This window comes from Ovis aries, chromosome 20 (genome assembly GCF_016772045.2).
Source record: "Ovis aries strain OAR_USU_Benz2616 breed Rambouillet chromosome 20, ARS-UI_Ramb_v3.0, whole genome shotgun sequence".
NCBI classification, from domain to species: Eukaryota; Metazoa; Chordata; class Mammalia; order Artiodactyla; family Bovidae; genus Ovis; species Ovis aries.
The window spans coordinates 40,870,177-40,890,160 of NC_056073.1; the positions used below are offsets into that span (position 1 = coordinate 40,870,177).

Sequence of the window (19,984 nt, forward strand, 5' to 3'; positions counted from 1 at the left end):
TGGGGTGTCTCAGGAGGTCAGCTACACCCCTTCATCTGAGGGTCAGTACTCCCTCCTCCAGTCCAAGAAATTCCTGCTTGACTGCTACTTCATGTCTGATACAGGCTGATAAAGTAGACCGTTTAAGTTCCTGAGAACAGCAGTTATAACCGCTCCTCTGCCGCCCCCATAGAAAAGAGGGGTTTGGTAACAGAGTCAAAACTTCAAGAACATGAATGAAGGAGCGTTTCTAACCTAAGAAAAGAAGATGAACACTCTAGCCAAGATGCTATTTAGTACAAGCTCAACCTAATGTGAATTGATTTTAAACTCATCTGGAAACCAAACTTACAGTAACCTAGAGAACTTGATTCTGGCCAGGTACTACAGCACTACTCACCACTGAGAGCAAGCAGAAAGACTGACAGTGGACCAAGAGCCACAGGGCCGCGCAGGGCGGCAAGGCAGGGCAAGCGCTGTGGAGGGCTGTGCGGCGCTTTCTTATGAAGTTAAATTCATACTTACTTATAACCCCGACTGCATACCTAAGGACTGGCTGACTCTGGAGAAAGGAAATCCTACTGAGTACACCCAAGTCTTGAACTGAAATGTTCATAGATACTCTCAGCCAAAAACTGGGAACAACTCAAAAGTGCATCAATCAGTAAGAACAGAAACGAGCTGTGGTGCATCCATACAGTGGAGTATTACTCAGCAATAAAAAAAGGAATGGACTACTGATGAATGCAGCAACACAGGTCAATCTGAAAAGGACTGTGCTGTACAAAACAAGCAAGGCGTGTGGGGGGCGGGAGGCTCAGAGGGAAGGGGAAGGATATATCCACACACACTCTATTCCTTTGTTGTACAGCAGAAACTAACAACACTGTAAACAATTATACCTCAGTTTAAAAAAAATTAAAACCGGCAATGCTTATCTTAGAGAAGACAACTACAAACGGCAGGAGGGCACTACTTACAGTGATGAAAATCTGTTTTAACTGGGTAGTGGTTACATGGGAATATGAATTTGACTGTCAAAATTCAAGAAACTGTACACTTGGAATGGTGTTTGATGATGTAAATTATGCATCAATAGACATTTGCTAACTTGAAATAATAATTAAACACACCACTGTGCGTGTGCAAGCATGCTCAGTCACATCTGACTCTTTGCAACCCCATGGACTGTACAGCCTTTCAGGCTCCCCTGTCCATGGAATTTCCTAGGCAAGAAGACTGGAATGGATTGCCATTTCATGGGTTGTCATTTTGTTCATAGACCAAAAAAATGACACTTTACTCCTCACAGGGGCCCAGTCCCTTAATCGGGACTTTTCAGCTCTACTTCCCGCAGCAATAGGCTAGTTAACTGCTTTCCCATATTATAATTACCAACATGATGAAAACAGATTGAAAGACACATTCACTGTACCAACAGTAAGTAGTAAGTGTCAAAAGAAATCAGAAAAACTCAAAATATGGGAGAAAATACAAGGCTAAATAAAGCAGTTGTTGTAAAAAGTTCTTAAAGCAGTTCCATTCTTTAAAAGAAACCTTGTGGATGGCAAATGCATTCAACCGATGAAGGCAAGCAACTCACAGCCAGTTCTCAGAGCGAATCTGACCGCAGAGAAAGCTGCCATTTAGGGGCAGAGCTCCTAGTTTCATCTGCTCGTTTGATCAGTTCCCTACCTTGCATGTGTATAGCACAATGGTACGATAACTGCCACCCTCTATTTCGTCCTCTTGTTAAAAAAAAACCAAAAAACTCATAATTTTCATGTATTTAAATGGATTTAGAATACAGAAACTGATGCATAGGCCAAAGCTGTCTTCCTATACCTCCATGGGAACATTAAAATATTATTTAATACAAGATAATGAGAGTCACGACAATAATTAAGTACCAACACTTTAAAAAGTGCATTTTAAGCCTTTGGGTATGTAAGGAGGGCTAAACCCTAACATATCCATAAAATGTGGCTGTCAGAAAAAGTCATTACTGGAAGATCCCAGAGAACTGAGGTTTCATACCATTTTAGTGGCTGATGTGAGAGTACAGAGAAGATTAAAAAATTGGAGGGTAGTATTTAACTAGATGGGAGGTAATAAAAGGAGGATGATTTCTTACAGAATGCTTTCACATTCTTAAGGCCAGAAAAGCATTCCTATGCAAGACGCAAAACCCGCGAGGTAAAGCCGAACTGGACTACAGGGGAGTTTAAAACTCGCACGAGAAAAGAGGCCCTTGAAGGGCAAAGGGCACAAGTACACACAGTATGTTTGAAAGTAAACAACAGAAAGAGCTCTGACAAAAAGCAGTAAGAAAAAATATGTAAAAGTGGGCAGCTCACGAACAAAAGAAATATGGACACTCAGCAGGCCAATGAAGAATGCTCAATACAAAGAAATGCAAATCCAACAGTGATGAGTCATATGTAATTCATTAGCAAAAACTAAATCAGCTTTATAATACCAAGTATTGGCAAGAAGGAAGGGAAATAAAGATTCTCTATACACTGTTGGTAAAAATATAAATTAGTTAAGCCTTTTCCGAAGGGGGAAAAAAATAATCTCGTCCAACTATAAAAACTGAGCACATACCCTAGCAAATCGATGCCAATATGCCCACGTGTGTGAAAGATGTACCAAAAGAAATCTGATTTTAAGTAAACAAAACAGAGTTAACAACCTAAACGTCTACCGAGTGCTTCCTAAATGCCAGGCACTCTTCTGGGAAGGTAATCATAAGCAAGTGGCTATATACACTGCAGCACACAGGTCCTGTCCGAAGTACACTGCGTTAGAGCATGACACGGAGACACTGACAGACACAGGTACGTGAGAAAAGGCTAGAGCACACAACAGGATCCGCGATCCCACTACTGAAAACGGGCCAAAGAGAAGAAAAGGGCGGGGGGTGGGGGGGGTGGCGCGATCCTGTATACGAGTGTGAGCACAGAGCAAGTGCCCTGAGCAGGAATGCACAAGGGACGCATTTTGCTCTTGACACTTCTCAATTTGACCTTGAAGTCAAACTTAAACTCTAAATTAACTTGAATTTTGCATCCATGATGCATTCGTATTGTTTCCCTTTGGTCACCATGTGAGTCACAATTCAGTGCAGAGTGAAAAGACAGACAATCTGGGCCAAAGACAAAATGTCCTGGACAGGTCACCTGGCAGACCAGTCACTCCCTACAAGTCATCTGTGCAGAGTGCCTGGGAGCCACCTCCCACATGCAGAACCCTGACGAGGGACTGAACTCACATCCCCTACGTTGGAAGCCTGGAGTCTTAACCACCGAACCACCAGGGAAGGCCCCCACATACAGATTATATTCAGCTCTCTCGCACTTACAAGAACTAAACACTGTCACACTTAAAACTCTAACCTACATCCAAACCAGACATTCAAGTAACAGCTAACGCATGACGAAGCGGAGTTATCACTCACCTGGTGGCATAACTTCACAGCACTTGGATTTCCAAGCTCATGGTAACACATAAATGGCAGAAAATAAAAGATCACAAGTTAAAACCAAAGGGTTGGGAATTCCCTGGCAGTCCAACGGTGGGGACTCTGCACTCTCACTACTGTGGGCCTGGGTTCAATCCCCGCTCAGGGAACTAGGATCCCTGAGCCTCTTGGCATGGCGAAAAAAAGAAAAAAAAAACCCCAAAGGGTTCTGACCCTTTATATCCCACTTCAATGGCTTAGAAGAATCTGCACTCAATGATCTATCTGCAGCATAGGTCCAAACACCACATTTGAAGACTGTCACCAAGAATCTCCTAGGAATCTGGATCGTCATTTCTCCCACTGACAACTGATTCTTTGTGATTTTTTTCTTTTAACGGAGAAGGAAGGGAGAACCAAGAAGTTTATAGGAACAAGAGAATCCAAAATCTAATTTTTTTTCTAAATTGGAAGGAAAAAAACTGAGAAACTAATTTCTCAACTTGGCCCTGCTGTAGTTTAACTCGAACACATTTGAGAGGAGCTACATTACTACAGCTGAATTAGAGCCAACATTTACTTTGGCAGAAAAAAGCCAAAGTCATTGAAGTTTTTTTTCTTTAATACTTCTAAAAGTGCTACACTACTAAAGTCCTTTTTTAATGTATAAGCAACAGCAACCTTCAAGCTGTCCAAAGTCAAAGAGTTAAGAGGAGGGAAGCAGACACTGAGTAATACACACACCTGTCACGCGAAGCCCACCTTGCAGTCTGGGTGAAGAGGGTCCTGGTGTTCACCACGTGTTCCTTCAACTTCTCTACTGTGAAATCTCTCATAATATGAGAAGTCCAGGCAAGAAATTTAATCAGATTTAACTGGAGGATCCTTGAGATAAGGTTAAAAATGAGAATGACAATGAACACTGACTAACTGCCTGCCAGTAGAACTGAAAACCCATTCAGGCCAGTACACCGGAAGAAGCGCCACAGAACACTGCCTTTGCCCATGAGGTTCTCCCAGAACAAGGTCAAGGGACCGGCACCTAGTGATACTCATCAGCAGTATCAACACACAGCGGGAGCTCCGCCGTCTTTCAAGGAAGCAGAATCTCACCAGTGGTGACAGGTCAATACAGTCCGGGCTGTAAAGGACCATGACCTTGACGGGAAAAGGCACAGAAAATGAACAGGAATGTATGCTGCAGATGAGACTGGCCTAACACTGCTCTAACAAAGGGTTTCAGGTAATGCAAGAGCTAAGATTTTCTCCCATAAGCAATGGAGAGCTATGGAAGATCTGAGCAGGAAAGTAACTTTTTCTTTTCTCCATGAAAGATGACTGTGGCAACAGGGAAGTTAGAGGAGACAGTATCTCACCCTTTTGAAGGCAAAAGGAGAAGGGGGTGGCAGAGGATGAGATGGTTAGCTAGACTCAGTGGACATAAATCTGAGCAAATCCCAGGAGATAGAGAAGGGCAGGGGAGCCTGGTGTGCTGCAGTCCATGAAGTCGCAAAGAGTCAGACACAACTAAGCGAATGAGCAACAACCTCAAACACACAGAAGTGCAGATAAATATGATATAATTTAAGTACAAGAAAGTTGTGCTGGGGGAGAAGAGACGTGACAGCAGAATTTTAACGCAAGTGGAGTCAACAGAGGCGTTTATAAATAAGTACGAAGGAAGCTAAAAAAACATTCATGACCCCAGACTACCACTGAAAATAGGAAGCATGGTGTGCCATGAACTTCAACTATGAATCCATATATACATGGCAAGTCAGATTCAGGACACTTTAAAAAACAAAACACCTAACAATTTCAAACCTCAGCAAGGTGTTGCTGGTAGGAGTGTAGTGCACCAATCATTTCAGAGAACATTTTAGTTCTTACTAACACTGAAAATCATACACCCTCTGACCAGACAACTGAAACCTCAGCTCTGTGCAGGAAGAGAACTTCCGATAGATATGAGTCAGGAGATACAAAAATGAGGGTCAGTCACAGTTAGCAGCAAAAAAACAAAAAAGGAAGCAGCTTACTATCCATCAGCAACAGTATAATAATTAAATAGGCTTTCTCGGGGGAAAAATATCCAATCTCAAAGCACTTCCTCCCTGGGTCCCATTCCAAATGTAAACTATTTTTCGCTTTCTCGGGGAGACAGCTCTCAGCCCTACAGCTTCTCTTTTCTTTGCCTGGACACTTTCCACTTCCCCTCTTCGGCATCCTTCACTAGCCCCCACTCAACACACACCCAACAAGGCCTCCTGTATCCCTGCTGTGAGAAGGCAAAGGAAAACCTTTTTTTAAGTTAATAAATATAAGCGCCCACAAGGCTAGGTTCTAATCCCAGCTGTGTCCTTCTCCCCTAGTGCAGGGTGGGACCAGTATCTCGGGGCATCAATGGGATAAGTCTAGGCGATTCAATTCTTCCCCAAATTTTGAAAACTTAGTTCTCAACTCTTTTTCATCCTTTAATTAGAATGCCTTCTTTACACTCAGGTGGTTCAGATGGTAAAGAATCCACCTGCAATGCAAGAGACTTGGGTTCAATCCCTGGGTCAGGAAGATCCCCCGGAGAAGGAAATGGCTACCCACTCCAGTATTCTTTCCTGGAGAATCCCATGGACAGAAGCTACAGTCCATGGGGTGGCAAAGGACATGACTGAGAACACTTTTTTTTATAGTCTGAGAATCTCCCTTTCCTACTCCTTGCATTCAGAAATACTCTATCCCTCCCCCTCCCTTCTCTCCCTCCCCTCCCTTCCTTAAAAATCCTTCTCCCTCCTCTCTGCCCATGTGGCTTCAGTCCCATCAGGGGAAAACCTCACACAAAATGAAAAAGTCAGCAGCCAGGGCTAGACTAGGCCTGGGGTGCTGCTACCAACTCCAGGAGTCCCCAGCACCCAGCAATCTGGGCTCCGCGGTAAGTTTCTACAACAGCTGCTTAACCTCTGCCCCATCCACTCCTCCACACCAAAACCCTCCTGCAGCAGGCTGGCAGGTTTGCCAGATGAGACCGTGGGGGTGGACCCTTCCACTCCTGTACTGCGCCTCCCTTAATTACTGATCACCAGCCACACTGACTTGTCTTTCGTTTCTTGCTGGGGTTAATTTTATCCTTGCACCTTCCACAGCATGCTCCAAAAGTACTCTGCCCCCCCCCCCAAAAAAAAATGGTTTCTGCGCTCTCTCCATTTATCCATATTGTTCTTGCCAACTTTCTCCTGAAATTTCCCCAAGCATTTCTAACTAGATGGAATCCTTGTTTATCTATTAGTAAGCTATATAATATACATTCTTCCTCTTTTTCTTCATGAAATAGGTATGTGTGATGCTTCGGTAACAGCTACTTGATTTATAACAATCACTATTTTACCTTATTAAGTTACTGTGTTCAGCAGATACCTTAATATGCAAAATGAGGCCTGCTGGACCTTGATTAGAGATTTCAGTTGAAGTAGTGGTTCCTCTTTTCATCTGAGTACCCTGAAAGGGGCTGGCTGACGACCCTTAAGACCTTTACCCAGGAGAGAAATGGGTCAAAATCTCTACGCCTAGACATCTTGGGGTACAGAAATATCATCTCATTATCAAAAATATGCACAATGGAGAGAAATGGGCTCAACTCTAGCCCATATCCTATATCCCACACAGCTTCAGACACTTCTCTCAAAAGCTAAGAGTGGTAATAAAAATAAAAGGTTAAATTGTGCTTCAGATATATGTGAGAATATATACTGTTTATATTCTTTGATACTTAAATCTGTTGTTTAGCAGGCCAGGCAGTTCAAAGTGTGGTGTGTTCTACCGTGAACAGAATTCCACAAAGACCTCTTACTTACGGACATTTGAAGGGACTGTGGTTTTCTAATGAAATACATGGTACCAAAATTTTTGCTTTGTCAAATGTGTTCCCTCTTCCTTAAAAGTATACCTAGGGCTTGCCTGCTGATGGCCTTTTAAGTTGGGGGAAAGTCCAAAAAATAGTCAAATTGTGTCAAGCCTATTACCAAGAAATTAGCAGGGCAACTTCATGTTACTCAGCCACCAGAGATGCCAGGTGGCATGGATGGAACACAAAGACTGCCCCTGAGAGGGACAGCCCAGCACACCTGTTCCTGTCCCTGACCGTGCACACAGGCCAACAGAACCCCTTGTTCCATGTCACAGGGCCCAAGATCTCTGCCCCAGTGCAGGGTAAGCACAGAGGAAAATGACGGCAGATGTGGGACCTCTAGTCAATGGACTGTCAACTAGGCGGACATCCTCAGGCCACCTCTACAAAGACAGGGGAATGGAAGGATCCTTTCATTGTTCTAGGAACGACCTTCTGCCTCCAAAGAGCCAGCCCACCCTAGCTAGCAGTCCTCCTCCTTCAGCTCTCCTAGTGCTCGATATGTATATGACCTCGCCAAGTCCAATGGGACACACAGATTTACACAGCCCCCTAAAGGCATCGGCAAATGTATGCTTTCTGTCTCCAGGGACACTTTTGGACTCCTTCTGGACAGTGGTTGCATCTCTTACGCCCTTTTAAAGGTCCCTGACCACAGAGAATGCCTAAGCATTTTAACAGGTATGCAAAATCGAATGGGTCTGCATTGTTCTGGTTTTTCTGCAAGTCAGCTAAAATTGGACATTCAAGGGGGAGGCGAGGGACTGATACAAAATTAAATTAACTAGGACATTTATCAAGTCAAACATTAAGTCACCGAAACAGAAATGAAGACAAAATCCATCCACCTCCTCCTCTCCTGCCTCTCTTCCTCATCAGCATCAATGCTAAGAGAAATCCAATTTTTCTTTTTTTGTCTCAAAATTAAGGCAGTTGGTTTTTATCCCCCTAGAAGCTCCTTGTTGAACATTTTGTATCTACACAGAAGCACTAAACAGCCTCACCACTGTACTCATTAACTTTTCTCCTTTAAAGAAAATATCCCCACTGCCCCAAAGCCCCACTATTCATGTCTTGACTTGCAAACCCCACTGGACGAGAAACACCAGAAAACTGCTCGTCCCGTTTCACGCAGTACCTTCCCCACGGCAGTGACAGAAGCAATTAAGCTAACGGGTCAGTGTTCCAAGAGGAGGGGAAGAGACAAAAGTCTCAACTTTCCTAAACGGAACGGAACGGAACGGAATCTCCCTACTAAAGAAGCAAGGTTCAGTGGGTAAGAAAAGGGAATTGCAGGGCAGTTAAATTCACTACTTAATAATACAAGACCATAATCAACTGCAAGTCCTTGAACTTACATTATACCTTTCTACTGGGATGTGCTTGTAATTTCAAATGTGTTACTGTAAAAGCCTGGCCATTGGAGAGACAAGAGACGGGGCAGGGGGGTGGGGGGGTAAAATGGACTTTAATTAAAATATGAATAATCCAAGTCCAGCTAATTCAAAGCATCTGACTCACACACCTAGTCAGCTGGGAAACAGCAGCTGCTTCCAATTACAAGTGATTCTGAATTAACTGGTATCAGCATCTCATGAAGAAGCTGGGGATGGAGGACACTTTCCCAATTCAGCTGCGCACTAGACCTTCTGAAAGAAGAAAACGCCAAAAATCCAAAGGCCTGTCTCCAGAAGCTCTTTCGAGGTCAGGAGAGTTTTCCAGCTTGTTCTCATCTCTGCCTCTGACGCCAAGGGCTCACGTCTGTGCTAGCCCTTGCACCGTGCATCCCGTTCTTGAACCCTCGCCCAGCCCAGACTCATCTCCGTAAGGCAGACTCAACAGCGCTTCCTGCTCTCTGCATACTTCCTTGACCCCAAGTCACAGAGATCCAGGTAACCCTGCAAAACCCACTTTTAACCCTATCACACAAACTGGGAAGTCTGACAGGCTCCTGCAGTCTGGTGGCCTCTCCGGAGACCATAAATCAAAGGCCTATTCAAAACCTCCTCTGGCCCAGAGACTAGGACCAGCAGCCTCCTGTGCAAAGAACATTCCAGAAGGACAACCAGCTTCTAACTGCAGGTGGAGCTTTAGATCATCAGATTGTCAATAGTTTTTTCAGGGTCCCACTTGCGAGGTTAAGGAATGGGGAGCAAAGGGAAAAAAAAAAAAAAAAAAAACAAGAAAAGGAGGAGGGAAACCTCTAAAATCTCCTTCTTAGACCCTAAGACCCTACAAAGACTAAAGATGCCAAGGATCACCAAAAAGAGAAAAAAAAATCCAGAATCAAGAGTTGAATTGCTGGCTCTGGTCTACTAATCACCCCTTCACACATAAAGATGCAAGTTCTAAAACTCTCCCTCTCCCATCCTGAGCTCTGCATTAATAAACGACTCTGGAACAATTCAGTTACTAGGCTGTGTTAAATTATCTGAATGAAGGCAAATTAATTTGGATCTCAGACCCCAACTCACTGCTGAATCACCCTTTCTCCACACATTTCCTGCTTTACAAATAGCACACATTTCTTCAGAACAAAATACTAGATAATACATAGAAACCTTTAGCTTTTCTGTGAACATAGAATCACAACATTCTCTACTTGACAAACCAGAAAAAAAAAAAGAATAGTTTCTTCATTCACCTTTAAAGAAATATGCACAACAGTAAGGATGTCCCTTTAAACACTCATAAAATACAAGAAACATATTTCATGTCCAAAAATATTTTTTAAAGATAGGAAAGGGAAAAGATAAGACTATTCTGAAGGAGATACAAAAAACAACAGTAAGTTCTTTGGTGAGTAGCCCCACAAGAATGAAGCTGATCTGCAGAAATTCAAAACCAGGGTCCTACTAATTTACATTATTTCCTTAAAAGAATCATGCTTCAAATAAAAAGTCCTTAAAAACAATTTTTTAAAGAATACAACCATTATTTGAAAAATCACTTCCTTACTTTTCTAAATAAGAGCTGGTCCCAGGGGAGACCCGGGGACGGGGGGTTGCGGACACGACTATGACGGAAAATAGTAGAAGAAAGGATTATAAAACACATCCCTTTTAAAAGCTTTAATCCTTTTGCTATTCAATTCAGCACACATAATTAGTTTACAGAGAACCCACTATGTGTATTCAATATTATTAGCAAATTAAAAATATTTTTTAAAGTCAAAATGATTTTTGAACATGAGTGTGGTAGAGACCAGGAAATACAATTAAATAATACGAGGAGACTGCAATGTTCCCAAGCAGAAGGAATCCACCCCCAACCACCCACCAAAACGGATCAAGTACAATAAAGCCTGCAAGACAGGCAGTATCTCCGGGCCCACCACAGACCCCCTGGATAAGAAACTGCCTTGTAACTAGATCCCTGGGTGATGGGCGTGAAGTGGCCAAAATCTAGTAAGCAACTCTGAATCATCTTTCTCTGTAAATAGCCACTTACTAGGTATTGCTTCATACACTGTTAACAATATGTAATATAATGATAATCTAGTATCATATCTTTTATCTTGAGGGGAAAAAAAATCACTTTAAAAATCATTATAAAGTTCTGTTTTTAACACCTGAGAGAACGCGTTCTACAGAACCACAGGGAGCTGGGCTTATAAATCCAGGGACAGTGTGGTAGTAATAATTTGTTGTTGTTTAGTTGCTCAGTCTTGTCTGACTCCTCTGTGACCCCATGGACTGTAGCCCACCAGGTTTCTCCGTCCATAGGATTTCCCAGGCAACAATACTGGAGTGGGTTGCCATTTCCTTCTCCAGGGGATCTTCCCAGACCGGGAATCAAACGGCATCTCCTGCACTGCAGATGGATTCTTTATTGCTGAGCTACTAGGGAAGCAGTAATAATTATTATATTTCAGTAAAAAAAAAAAATAAATGTGTATCTGAGCCAGACATTCAAAATTACATGACGTATATACTACACTCTTTATGACTCCCGTTTTACAGTTTTAAAAAACTGAGACACAGACAGATTACATAAACGACAAGAGTCAGAACTGAAACCCAGGGCTGCCTAACACCTAGGCAGCATTGACCCCCTGGATGAAGACAAGCACAGCCTTCCAAGTGAAACCAGAGCAAGATTCAAATCTCCCCTGGGCATCAGGGAGGCCAACCCTGGCCCTTTCCTCTGCCTTGCTTCCTCCCTCAACTGCAGTTTGGGGGAAAACAGCCACTTCACAGGGCGGTAAGGTGTGAATGGATGAAACACCCCTAATAGTAAACATCTAAGTAGGTAAGAATCCATGGTACCTTCCAATAAAAAACTTCTCTTTAAAAAAGAAAAGAAAAAAAATATATATATATGTATATGTAAGCTTTCACGATGAACTCTGGACAGAACCCAGCAAAACTGCAAGGGCCCTACACAGAAATCCCTGAGCCTGCCCTGTGTTTACCTAATGAGACACGACAGAGTTTAGGGAAACACATGGCATGAGAGAGACAGTGCATTATAACTAGTTGTCTGTAAGGAAACACCAGGCTTCCTTCCAGGGCGAAAATTAAAGGACAGGCCTCAGGAAGGAGAGCGTATAGGACATTGGGCTAAAAGAGGCTGTTTGATGAAATGATGATGAGGCTTTATAATCCCATCACTGTTTGAAAACATCTTTCCATTGGGGCAAAATGACTACCACGGTCTTCAGTCCCTGTTACGTCCCCTAAGGTGAGTTTTCAAACTTTTCTTTGGTAGAGGAAATCTTATATGAGAACTCCCCAGCTGCTCTGGTTGAGACAGAAACACGGAGAAAAAAAGAAGAGAGAACCACTGCACAAACCACCTGCAAAATCAAAACCCTTGCGAGGGCCGTCCGCTGAGAGCCTGCAAGACAGGCAGTATCTCCGGGCCCGCCACAGACCCACTGGATGAGAAACTGCCTTGTAACTAGATCCCTGTGTGATGGGTGTGAAGTGGCCAAAAATCTCCTGGAACCTTCAGTTCAGTTGCTCAGTCATGTCCAACTCTGCAAACCCATAAATTGCAGCACGCCAGACCTCCCTGTCCATCACCAACTCCCGGAGTTCACACAGACTCACATCCATCGAGTCGGTGATGCCATCTAGCCATCTCATCCTCTGTCGTCCCCTTCTCCTCCTGCCCCCAATCCCTCCCGCCATCAGAGTCTTTTCCAGTGAGTCAACTCTTCGCATGAGGTGGCTAGAACCTTACGTGGTCTCAGTCCTGGATTCCCTCCCACATCCTTCACCACTAGAGTATAAAAGACACAACTGGACAAATAACACAAAGTAAATAATAAATATTTGCAGAATTAAAGCTGAATAAAGTGAAAGAGAAGTCGAGCTACAAATGTCTAGGAAGACCAGAAGTCACAATGTTCCCACCATACATGACAACTTTCAGCTTTTCCAGGCAAAGCAAAACCCCAAACCAGAGCCCAACACCTCTACAACAGTCACTGCCAAGTCCAAAAGTACAGTTCCAAGTTCCAGGCCCCAGGACACATCAGCCTTGCAGCCAACAATTCTACACCAACAAAATGAGAGAAGACTGTCAGAATACCTAATAAATGGTTAGGATCAAATGCACGAAATTACCCAAGAAAGATCCTGAGTATATCATTTCCTCAGCTGGAAAAGAAGCGCTAGAATCTACAGAAAAACACGAGTATGTTCCTTTTGTATGTAATTCCTTGTGTCTTTAAGATACAATTCCTTATGTCTTTAACAGTCTCATCATGCTCTACTGACAGAGCTAGCCTGTGCCAACTCCTTATCTTCAAAAAATTTTATTTTCAATAAAAATTTTAAAAATAAAAACACCCTGGTGGTCTAGTAATTAATAAGACTATGCCTTCCAATGCAGAGGGTACAGGTTAGATCCCTGGTCAGACAGCTAAGATCCCAAATGACTCGTAGCCCAAAACAAACGAACAAAAAAGCACTATTGTAACAAATTCAATAAAGACTTTAAAAATTGATCCACATCACACACGCACACAAAAAATCTTTAAAAAAATAAGACACACAATTACACAGTTTCTAGGTAACTACTCAGAAATACAGTACAACAGTCTCCGGGCAAAACTCAAATTAAAGCCCTGTCACCAAATACTAAATGTGCCTCTTCAATCTGTGAGACAGATTCTCAGTTTCCTTCCTGTTGACAATCCAGGTGGTGACCTGACCACAGCTCACTTCTGGACCTGCCTGGGCTCCACCCCGTCTACAGTCACCACTGCAGACAACAGGGAGGGGATCCTCGCAAATGCACTCGTCAGTGACTATGTATAAAACCTCCAAGAAGTACGAGACCCATCACCCAAGAAAACGAGGGGTACCCCCAAAGTACACTAAAGGATTAAAGAGCCAGTGTGAGAAGGCAGTTACCCCATCAGAAACTCTTACTCTTTACAAGTTTTACAAGTTTTACAGGCTTGGTCCAGGGTTGGAGGTGAAGCAGGAGGCTCAGACAGTGTGAGGAGACAGAAGCCCCTGAAAGGTCTTCTTCCTCCAAGGAGGAGGCAAGCACCTAACAAAGGGGCCGCCAAGAGGTGACGGGTCACACATCTTCTGATAAACTCTGCTCTCCGAGGTTCCCCAAGCAAGGATCAGACAAGGAGGCCTTCTACTTCCCAACTGGGAGCAGCCACTGGGCACTTTCCACCTTGCCTGCCTAGGGCACAGGCCTGACTTGGAGAGACTTAACAAAAGAGCTGCAGAGCCCCAACTTCCTTGACTTTAATTAAACTTGGCTTCCACATCTGAAAACCCCTCTAGTTTTTATTTTGTTTTCTAGTCCCACAACTACTTTTCAGTGTGAGATGCTGTGAAAAGGAGACAAAAATTCTCTGCAGCTGCGTTGTGAGCATCCTGCCAACTGGAGCCAGGAAGAAGAGCTCCCATGTTAAAAATGTCCGACTGGGAGATTCACAAACCAGCAGGGGAGATGGACGGAGGAGAGGAAAACGTGTGTGTGTGTGTATGTGTGTGTGTTGTGTGTACAATCAGCAGAAAGCTCCCTTTTTTTGTTTGGAAGCCCCAGGGCCTCTGGAGGCTTGCCATGCTTCAGTGACTGCCACCTCCTTTCTAAAGCCAGGGGCCTTTCCAGACACATCCTGCACAACTGCTGCTCAGCGGTTCTCTTTCACCCCCTTCTCGCCCGGCCTCCCCCCAGCAGTCCCGCCACCGCTGATGTCTGCAAGAAATGGAACATGGAGGTAGCGACCGTTTTCCTCCGACCACTGAAGCCCGGAGTGAAGCTGAACTCCTGGGACAGTCACTTTGGCAAGTGAACTTTTTCGTTTCTATTACTGGCAGCAAGATAACCACGGTCAGCAGCAGAGCTCAAAGCTGATGAGCCTTTTGGTTGTGCTGCTAAAGCCCTCGTGTACGAAACCCTAGCTGTGCCCTTTTAAAAAGCTAATTCAGGTCACCTGAGTGGGTCTGGAGGTTCTGGATGAAATTTCTGCATCAGGGGATAGGTCTGGGCTTTCCAGAGGGTAAAGTGGCGGCACCATCCCTCAGCACAAGGGCCAGGGAGCAGTTAAGCAGTTTTCATAAGCAAGGCTTTCATTTCCACCCCCACCCTCAGGGGCAGGGAGGGGTCCACTTCCCCCCATTTATCCTGTAGAGAGTATAGGACTAACCTCCCCTCCTCTAGGGCTTTAGGGCCAAGAGGGAGGAGCTCTGAACTGGCAACCTTCTGGGAGGCTGTGTGAATGCACTCGGAACAGCTTTCCTCATGTGACCCCTTGGACAAACAGGGCTTATTTCCAGGGCCCCAAGTAACAAGGCCACACCTTCAGAATGTAGATGAAACACACAGACCCGTGGAAATCCGCCTGCATGCAGCCCAGCAACCTCCAGGCCCATCCAGGTGGCGGACAGGAACAAAGAACTGTCAGACGAACAGACGCACGGCGAGGTACTGTCCCAGTGATGAAACCATGGAGAAATCTCACTCCTGCATCACAGCGGACTTCTGAAGGCAGGAGAGCCCGTGAAACATGGCTCCCGAAAAGACACTCAACAGCAGGGGTTGAAACCAACCAGAAAACTCACCAGACTCGGCCCACCCCGTGGGCCTCTGTGTTTTACTATCATTTGAAGCCTGATTCTAAAAACAACGTTCTACTTCGACAATTTCACAGCTGACACCCCTCCTGGGTGCACCTCCTGGGCACCTACAGCCAGCTGGTTAGGAATCAGAGGCTCCATCCCCAGTGGCTGGCATCCTCGGACCTTTTGCTTTCCCTCAAACAAATCTCTGAACCTTTACATGGGAAAAGGAAAGGCAATGGATTCTCTATCTCGTGCTAGTAAGCTGCTCGCCTGAGGGTGTGTCTGTGTCTGCATGGAAGGCTGGGGGCTGCCGAGGTCAGGAGAATGACACTCCAGGAAGTTCAGGCTGTGTGCTGACCTCACCACCTCTCCACAAAGTCAAAGGAGAACCATTTATCAAACTACCTGCCATCCAGCGGGTTGCAGCATGTCAGCATCAGAGAGAAACACTGATGTGCAGGCAGAAGGGAGGCAGTCACACCTTCCCTGCTTTCCCCGTTTATCCTGTAGGGAGTATAGTTTCTGCTTCCTGCAGGGAAGCATCTGCAGCCCATTTCACAGTGCACAGCACTTGAGGCCTCGTGATCTCCCAGGGGACTCAGCTGGTACGAAGCAGGGTGGCATTTAGAGCAGTTTACCTGACAGGCAGGCAACTGAGGTCTCCAGGAATGGTGAGATGACGTTCACGTGAAGACATACAGATACACACACACACACACAGTCAGAGATACACATTCACAAAACTTTTCAGAGAGACTGCAGTACTTTAAAACAAACCAACACAAGAACATGTTTCTGCCTCACAAAGATAGTAAAAGCAGAAGGGGCTTTGATAAGCGATTCCTAAAGCCAAAATACACAACACCAGCCCCAGCCAGGAGAAACAGGTGGGCCAGTGCGGTCCCTGAAGGGCAGTCAAGCAGGAATAAGGCCCAGGACACAGCCCCTCCCCCAGGGGCAGAGGAGTGGAACTCACTGTTGGCTATTTTCCTTTTCACCACTACTGTTCCAGGATGAGTGTCTCGGTCAGTGGGAGGGGCTTTAGGGAGAAAAAAAAAATCTAGATGGGGACTTCCCTGGTGCTTTACTGGTTGAGAATTCGCCTTGCAACGCAAGAGACATGGGTTCGATCCCTAGTCGGGGAACTAAGATTCCCCATGCCATAGAGCAACTAAGCCTGTGCAGCTACTGAGTCCATGAGCTCCAATTAAGACCTGACGCAACCAAATAAACATTTTTTAAAAAATCTAGATGGATGTTTGAATGCGTTTTCTTACTGAAGTTCACTCTAAGAGTTAAAACATGCTTGTCCGAGACCACCCTCTCCCCTCAAAGAGAGCTCCCTTCAAGGGAGGACAAACCAGGATCCTCAAACTGCTTCACCAGCACAAACGCCACACAGAACTCCTTGGACCCATTTGTCCTCCCGGCTCCAGACGCCCCGTAGGGAAAAATGGAGAGACATAAAGGCGTGAGGGAGAATGCAAGTGACAGTTATTTGAGATAAAGCTGAGCAGTACTGACCTTTAATTTGAAGACCCTGAGCCTCACGCCATCTTTTTTATGAATATGGGAGAGCACTTTGGGACCTTTCCAGCTGGGAGGAAGAAGCACCATTAGTCATCCCCGCTGGCTTAGAGACCTGACAAGCTCCACTTTGAAAACCTGTACAGACTGGCCACCATCAGTGCTGCCTTCCAATTCCCTGAGGCATGACTTTCAGACAGACCCCTGAACCAAGAAGGGAACCAAAAATCAGTGAAATACCAGGGGTACGGGTCCCAAAAGCGACTGGAGGCGCTGCCATGGCTACACCAGCTCCCTGGGGAAGGGGGTCAGCATCCACTGAGGATACCCCCCAGCTGGCTGCAAAGTGACCTGTCCGGTAGTTCCTTCTGTAGCCAAGAGGTAGCCTTCACTGCGGAATCCACAGAGAGACATGAGAATATTCCCAAAGCAGTATCATTTCACAAAAGGAGTCCCACAGAGCTGAACGGAACGTTACTGCAGGGATACCTGAGGTCCCAGCTGACAGGCCTACACCTCTTTGGAGCTAGGAGGATTCCTAAGGCTTTAAAATTCAATTACAATTATGGACGGTAACAGGTGGGCTTCCCTGCTGGCTCAGACGGTAAAGAACAGGCCTGCAATGCAGGAGGAGACCCGAGTTCCATCCATGAGTGGAGAAGATCCCCTGGAGAAGGGAAACGGCAGCCCACTCCAGTATTCTTGCTTGGGAAATCCCAAGGACAGAGGAGCCTGGTGGGCTACAGTCCATGGGGTCGTAAAGAGTCAGACACAACTGAGCACTAAAACAACAAGAAAAAACACACGAAAATAATGAGGGAAAAAAAGAAGAATAGAAACCTAAGTTTCAGATGCAGAGTTAAATGGACATGTATTCAGCGCCCCCCACCTTGTGCAAAAGAGGGTCAGTCCCATAGCACAGCCCGGAGCAAGCGACTGTCCAAGACAGGGGCTAGGCTGGATCCGGCCAGCATTACAAGGACAACCAACTGGTCCTGTCCCTTAGTCTTGTGCTTTTAAAGGGCAGTCGAGGTGCCAACTATTTTAAAGCTCCAACACACTAATTCTGTAAACAATAATGGCTACAGCCTGCACACTGCGCACTGGAATGGATTCCTCAACTTGGCCTCATCACTTATGCAGCTGATGAAACAAACACTGACAGCTTTTTTGCATTTGTAAAGGCCCCACAGCAGCTGTGGTGATCCCACCATAGAGCAATGAATTAAGCCTGAAACCCAGCTGGGTCTGAACAGAAGCCTTTTTTGCACAATACAGCAAGACGATCATTGTTAACCTAGGCATTATTGGGAAATATTCTGCATTATATTATAGGGCAGTTCTAACTCAATTCGTAAAATTAGCTCTAATAAGCAATTTTAGGAGGAGGGAAGTGGCATTTGCTTTAGAAATGGCACAAGTGTGCGCGTAGGTTATAGGTACACCACACAAAGGCAGGCTGACAGACAGAACACAGATTTCCAGTTCAACAATGCAAAGTTTAAAACAGCAACTCCTTAGATATCCATGCACATACACACACTCACACCTACTTTCTAAAGTGAGGTGGGTGGGTGTCTTACCTTGCAAGTTCTTCGTGATTAGAGCCACTACAGAGAAAACAGTGAATACAGCCGTCTGCCCTTTAGCCAACATCGATGACCGGAGCACAAGAAGTCAATCTAGACCTGAGTTGTACCAGAAAAACCAGGGAGTGTGAAAAGCGTGATTAATCCCGTTACTAAGGAATTTTTGTGACACTGAACTTGAGGAGTATGTGATAAATAAGATCCCCAAACTCTTAACATGCTGGTCTTTGGCTTCCTCTCACCAGGAACTTCCAGGAAAGACACAAACACCCACCCCAAATCTCCACCACTTCCAGAGAACTAGAACCCTCCAAGTCCACCAAAGGCCTCCAGCACCATTGGGTCACGGGGCTTTCTCAGTCCCCACCATTCTATCACCTCACACTTTAGATGAGCACTTGAATGTGAGTAAAAATTGCCTGACTCTAGTAGGAAACTGACCTCATCTTTATTTCACAGCAATGTGGGAAAAATAACTCTCGAGGTTTGGAAGGGGCGATCAGAACTATCAAAACATGGCACCACCCGTCTTCCTTAAAAGAACTCCCATTTCTTAAACAACTTTGCTGAGAGCCTTTTCTGATTTTTTAAGCATTTTTTTGTTTAGGGAAAACTAGGCTTGGGAGGAGCAAGAAAATCAGGGGAGCTTCTAGGCAGACAGTAGCTCTCTTTCCTGTACCTTGCAGCAAAGAACGTCAACGTCAGCAACCAGGACAAAGTCAAAAACCAAAGGTGATGCAGGAAAAGAGGTCCCCAGTCCTTCCCGGCTCCCAGAGAGGAGCCAGGGTTTTTAAGTCCTGGCGGCTCCGGAAACCACGTGGTAAACGCCATGCAGAGATTCACCGGAAGGCCAAAACAACAACCCCAAACACCTGAGCACCCACAGGGAGCCAATCAACCCGTGATGAAATTCCAAGCCCCACCCCTTCCTCATGCCTAATGGAGCTTGCCAAAGGGGAGAGGCAGTGAGACACCCACACACAGTGAAGAGTGGCAGCCAGGCAGGGAGGAAAGTGAGAACCACACCCCAAAAAGGCAAGGCAGCCACTCCAAAAGGAGAGGCCCCCACGCAGCCCTCTGCTGAGTAGAACACAGGAGGTGCAGGGACGCAGGCTGTAGGTCAAAGAGCAGTAAATAAATGAAGTACTATTCAGCCATAAAAAAAGGAATTGAATCCTTTTTATGGATACACACTACAATGTGAAAGAACCTCGAAAACATCATGCCAAGTGAAAGAAGGCAGTCACAAAAGGCTATATACTGTTTGATTACATTTACATAAAGTGTCCAGAATAGGCAACTTCACTGAGACATGAAGTAGATTAGGAGTTGCCAGAGACTGGAAAAGCTGGGATGAGATGTGGAGCGCCTGCCAGTGGGTATGGAGTTTCTCTTTGGGGGTGATGAAAAGGTTCTAAAATTGATCGCAGTGATGGCTGCACAACTCCGAATATACTAAAAACTACTGAACTGTTTAAGAGGGGGAGGA

General features: G+C 45.1%; 1 protein-coding gene across 9 annotated transcripts in view; it reads right to left on the reverse strand.

The window, feature by feature from the left end:
• JARID2 (jumonji and AT-rich interaction domain containing 2) overlaps positions 1–19,984 on the reverse strand; it is a 230,643-nt gene that overhangs the window by 193,224 nt on the left and 17,435 nt on the right. For 2 of the 9 annotated variants that reach the window (XM_060403775.1, XM_060403773.1), the window contains exon 1: positions 1–19,260. This exon is cut by the window's left edge and continues 24,309 nt beyond it. The exons of 5 other annotated variants lie outside the window; for them this stretch is intronic. The gene's annotated coding sequence lies outside the window, so the exon portion shown is untranslated. Of the gene's footprint in view, positions 19,261–19,984 lie in introns of those variants that run through there. 2 more of the 9 variants (XM_027959030.3, XM_060403777.1) reach the window with 2 other exon arrangements.